Here is a 5,936-nt window from a genome sequence, read left to right as displayed (position 1 = left end):
AGCCATTACACTAACTGCTGGTCCCTATTTGGGGTCCTTTGTATTTCCTGGGACAGGATCTTTGAATGCCTCTCTAGATTTGGGAAGTTTTCTTCCAGGATTTCATGGACTAGATTATTAATGCCCTTATTAATCTCTTCATCTTCTGGGATACCCAATATCCAGATGTTTGGGTGTTTGATAGTATCTAGTATTTCTCATATATTATTCTCATTTTTTGGGCTATTTTCTCAGTCTTCATGGTGGATTTTTCTAGGCCAGTGACTCTATCTTCTACATCTGAGATTCGATCCTCTGTATGATCTAATCTGTTTTTAATCCTTTCAATGGAGGTTTTGATTTCCTGTATTACAGCCTTCATCTCTAACAGCTCCATCTGATTCTTTTTTATGGTGTGCATTTCCTCTTTCAGATCATGCAAGAACTGCCTCACTTCATCTGTAACTCTTCGGCTCTTTTCTCCTGCCTCTCCTGCAGTTCATTGCCGCTCTTCTCTTCCATCTCTGTTAGCGTTGTCACTATGAATACTCTACATTCCTTATCTGACATTTCTGCGAGTTCCATTGAACTGTCTGTGGATGAAGAGGAGCTATTCTTTTCCCTTGGAGGAGAGGTGTTTTCTTGCTTTCCCATGCCTTCTTCTCCCGCAGTGACTCCTGGACATCTGATGGGTTGTGCGTTCTTTCCTACTTCTCGAAGTTCGGTCTGAGAGTTCAGAGGTGTGCAGGAGGAGGTGATCTGCAATCTCTCTTCCCTTCCATTTTTCACCCCGTTATGGCAGCTGAGTGGTCTCATAACAGGTCTGCAGGCTGGACACTTGGAGATTCTGGTGGGGTGGTCAGTCGAGTCTGAAGGCAGTTCTGGCAGCTACAAAGTGCGAAGCTGTTAGGCGTGTTTGTAACACACCAAACAGGAATGTTGTGTTTCTTTCCTCTGCACCTTGATGCTATCGTGCTGTTTATCATGTGTGTAATAATTCCCACAGTAGGGGCCAGCAGGTGGTGGTGTGGTCAAGGCACTGGATTCCCACATGGCCAAAGGTGGTTCGAGTCCCAGATGTGGTGGCTTCAAATGGGGCCAGCAGGTGGCATGGTGGTTAAGCGTGTTGGACTCTCACATAACTGACTGCAGTTCAAGTCTTGGACCTGGTGGCTTGCTTTTGCCACTTTCTCTCTCTCTTTCTCTCTGGTTGAATTTAAACAAGTAAATGAATAAAATTAAATAAAATAATTCTAAAAGGAAAAAGAAGAAAATCATAGTGCGGTGGTATAGTGGTTAAAGCACTGGACTTCCACGTGGTCAACTGCGGTTGAGTTGTGAACCTGGCAGCTTGAAATTCATGCCAGGTATGTGTGTGTGCATGCCCAGAATCTCAAGAGGAGAATGGAGGAGAAGGGATTGCAGTGTGATCGTCCCCATGGGGGGTGATTTCTTGTTTTCTGTCTGACAAGCTCACATACCCTATAGCAAAAAAAAAAAAATCAAAAACAAACAAAAAAAAAAAAAGGAAGAAAGAGAAAGAAAAAGAAAAAGAAACAGAAAAGAAGAGAAAAACGAAATCATTATGCTGGGCTTGCGTGCATATGTGTCCAAAATGCCAGGAGGAGGATGGAGGAGAAGGGAGTACAGGAGGGCCCGTCCCCTGAGAGGTGATTCCTCACTTTCCTTCTCTGTCTCTCTCTGGAGAGTACATGTGCCCTATTGCAAAAGAAACTAAATAATCATCATAATTCCCACAATTAATTTTTATGTTCGTTTGAAATGGTTATCTTGCAAAGCAACTGATAGCGTAAGAGTCATTCTCTCCCATGTAGTCATCATTTACTTTTCCAGAGCAGGTAGACGGTGTCGCGTTGGGCTGTGGGCCTCTTTGTATTTATCCAGCTTGAGGGTTGCTGAGATTCATGGATCTGCAAATTCATCCTTTTCACCAAATCTGAGACATTTCGGTCATTATTTCTTTACATATTTCTTTGTCCCAGTTTATTCTCTCTCTAGAACTCTACATGCCTACATTTTGCATAATTTTGTTCCTCATGTCATCAAATTTTTGTTCATTTCTATTCAATCTTTTCTCTTGGGACTAGCAGATGGCATAATGGTTATGTCGCTGGACTTCCTCATAGTCAATCGAGTCCTGGACCCGGTGGCATAAAACTCATGCTGGGCGCATATGCATATGTGCCCCAAATCCCAAGAGGAGAGTGGAGGAGAAGGGTTTGCAGCATGGCCATTCCCCCCAGCGGGTGAGTTCTCACTTTCTGTCTGTTTCTCTGGTGAGCTCATACACCCTGCAGCAAAAATCTCTCTCTAAAATGCTAAACTAAACTAAAGTAAATCTTTTCTCTTTATCCCTTAGGTGGAATAATTTCTATTGTTCTATTTTCAAATTTACGAATTCTTACTTCTATAGTGTCCTATTTCATGTAAAGCCTACCCAGTAAATTTGATTTTAGATATTGTACTTTTAACTTCTCGAATTTGAACTTATTATTTTTTACAGCCTCAATTCTTTACTAAGATTTTACCCATAATTTGCTCATGATCAACTTTCCCCAAAGACCTTTAATATTTTCATAATTTTTTTAAAAATCTTTTTTTCCTAATTCTAACAAATGAACCATGTCAAGTCTTTACCTGTTCATTGCTCTTCCTCCCCCTCTTCACATGGGTCACTTTTTTCTCTTTCTTCACATGCCTAGGAATATTAGCTTGCATGCCAGGCCTCGAGGGAGCTATGGAGGGAGTCTGGATTATGTCAACCCACTGTAAAGAACGTCGAGGTTCACTCAGGCAGCTTCATTACTGGTGGGTACTTTTGGTCCTGCCACCCTAGGTTTTATTCTTTGTTAGAAAGGATCTCTTCTGATTTTTGAACTTAGTTCTTCGGGTATGGTCTTTGCTTCTAAAGAACAGAATTTATGGAGTTGCAACAGAATGTTTTATTCGGTTGAAATATAGGCTATCGGTTGATGTAAACTTCCTTTTGGGTTCTTAAAGTTGCAAAGAGAAGGTCAGTAACGCTGGGTGGGGGAAAGGGTGAGACAAGGGAATGATCAAAAGTGGGCTCGCTTGACTCCTAGGAGACAGTATTCACAGGAGGATGCTGAAGACAGAGAGAATTCACAGTGGTTGTAGAGGAAAGTCCGAAATGGAAAGTCACAAGGCCAAGCACAGGGTTGCCCTCCTTAGTATGGCAACTCTGTAAGAGGCTCTGGGATTTCCTTACTTAAAATTTTGTTCGTGGTCATTAGAGCGATGCAAGGGAGACTAGCTGGTCACTGAGCCTTTTCTTAGGTTTTGCCCTAGAGTGTGAATGCTTGCTGGAGAGAGACAGAGAGGGAGAGAGACATCATCCCCCAGGGGAATGGCCACACCTTAATCCTTCTCTTCTGTTTTCCTCTTAGGATCCCAGGCATGCACACACACAGGCCTGGTGATTATCAAGCCACCGGATCTGCTGCTTGAACTATGGTCAGCCATGTGGGAATCCAGTGCTTTAACCACCACACCACCTGCACACCCCACTATTGAGCATTTTTAAAGACACACTTTTGAATTCATTTTCCTTTTTTTCTGCTAAGATTTTTGCCATAGGGTTGCATATGCTCACCAGAAAAAGAGAGAGAAAGAGAGAAAATGAGAAATCACCCCCTGGGAGGGATGGCCACACTGCAATCCCTCCTCTTTTCCATTTTCCTCTTGGGATTTTGGTCAGACTTGTACATGTGACCAGTGTGATTGTTAAGCGGCCAGGTCCAGGTCTCAAACTGCGGTCACTCGTGTGGGAGTCCAGTGCCTTACCCACCATACCACCTGCTGGCCTCTTGAATTCACTTTCAAGTACCTATGGTGACTACTGAATAGACTGGGACATCTGGTGCAGCCAGCACCTCCTGCACCTCGCCCTGTCTGTGCCACCTTGTAACATGTAAGGGGAGGCCTGCCCCTGGGTCCTGCCTCCGTCCCTGTCCTGATGGGCTCTGGGGAGGGTGCACGGAAGGAGGAATGAATTCACTCCCGCAGAGGTGCTGCCTTCCAGAGGGACCCTGGGAGCTGGGCCCTCTGCTGCAGGCCCCTCGGGTTCCTGAGGGTGCCCGGCCCTGCCCTCTCCGCTGTGCTCTCTTCTGCCTTTCCCTGCCCTGATTTCTCTGTCATCCGGCCAGGCTACTGGACATGAAGCTTTGTCACCCTCTCTAAGGACTTGCCTGTCGAGGAGAATTAGCTTGAGAGGAAAAGGGACCGATGTGAGTGGAAGGTGGAACTACCCAGATGTGAGGAGAGCGGCTCTGACAGCCAGCGGGGCCTCCGGGACCCTGCAGAGGTTCACACAGGTGCACTGCTCACCCTGCCCCAGGAAACACCTGCTGGGACCAATTAGAAGTCCTCTTTCTGGGCTGGCTTCATTTGCATAAACTCTGGGCCCCCAGGAAAATTTTCCAAAGGTCTCACATTCTTCGTGAATTGAGAAAAGCTCTTTGTCTTTCTCCAGCTGACAGCTCGCATGCCCTCCCCAGCAAGCTGCTGGCTCTGCACACAGGCGAGTCCCTTCACTTGGATGCCCTCCCACGGGCTCTGTCCTCGCTCCACACACCTCTGCTCGCTGGACCGTCTCTGTGGTTGTCGTGTAGCCCATGGTAAATCCGGGACTTAGCGCGTAGGCCTTACTGGCTCAGTGGTTGAGGGATTGCAGACCAGACCCTGGGCAGAATCCAGTCTGGGCGCTGTGGGGCGGCCTGTGGTGTTCTCGCTAGGGCTTCCCGGGTCCCTCTGCTGGTTTCTCAGGTCCCTCCCTAAGGAGCTTACAGCCGAGCTGGGGAGATAAGATGTAAGACCATGGAGAGATTATTTCTATTTCGGGAAAGTTGAACGTTTTAAGCCAACACCTGTGAGGCTGCGGGGCTGGGCTGGAGTGGAACATGTTGGCATCACTGAGGATTTCTGGAAAGGACTTCATTCTTCATCCTCTCTTATTTCTAAAATTCTGCAGAGATTTTGCGACGCTGAAGTCAGGCCCGAGAGAAAGGCAAATGTCGAAATGTCAGATGATGTATTGGAGTAAAGGGATGGGAAAGAGACCACGCGTGGGCCTTCGGGGTGACACCAGAGGAGCTGACCCCAGGGGGCTCGGTGGCTGTTCTGGGGCCTGGCGGGTGCACCTGACCAGAACACAGCTTGTGTGCAGCCGCGTGTTTGTCCCGGCTCCTGTGTCTTGGATGGCGAGCGTGCGGCTGGGATCAGACACACGGCACACACTCGCAGACCGGTTTCAGATGCCGCTGTAGTCCCAGGGAGCTTGGCAGAAGGTGCTAGAACGTCTGAGGAGGAGCAGATGGCTCCCAGAGGGGAGGAGCATGTAGACAGCGCCTCCGTGGTGAGAACACAGGTTACTGGCTTCTGTGTCCTCAGGAGTTCTCTCTCATCTCCCCGGGAATCCGGAGCAACCCAAGGAACAGGGGGCAATGGCACTGAGTGGCCATGGGGTGGCAGTATGGAATCAAAAGCCCTGCACCTGCTCGGTAGACCAACCACTCCCAGGCTCCGGTTAGCTGCTGGTCAGATGTTCCCGAAGCTGGACCTGCAGACCATGCAGGCTGGGAGCCAGAGTGCTGCCCCTCATCTTAATTGCCCCGTCCCTGAGCTGAGCGCATGCCTCCACTCCTCTCAGGCTGGGTAGTGCCCATCCTACCGAGGCCTTGGAGCGCTTATTAACTGGGCTGGGAACACGCTGATAAAAAGTTAATTTCTATTTGCTGTTGCTCGGTAATTGGATGAACATGAAAGCAATTAAATATTAAAACATACAAACAAATAACTAAGTCATCGTAATTAGCCAAAGTTTGATCACTGTCATATTTATTTAGGAAGAGGTGATACGTCTCAGCAGGTGACGTTCTAAATACCCCCGGCCTATCTGGTGTTGTCTTTGGAGAATG

Source organism: Tupaia chinensis, unplaced genomic scaffold (genome assembly GCF_000334495.1).
Source record: "Tupaia chinensis unplaced genomic scaffold, TupChi_1.0 Scaffold000159_1, whole genome shotgun sequence".
NCBI classification, from domain to species: Eukaryota; Metazoa; Chordata; class Mammalia; order Scandentia; family Tupaiidae; genus Tupaia; species Tupaia belangeri.
This window is presented reverse-complemented; position numbering follows the sequence as displayed.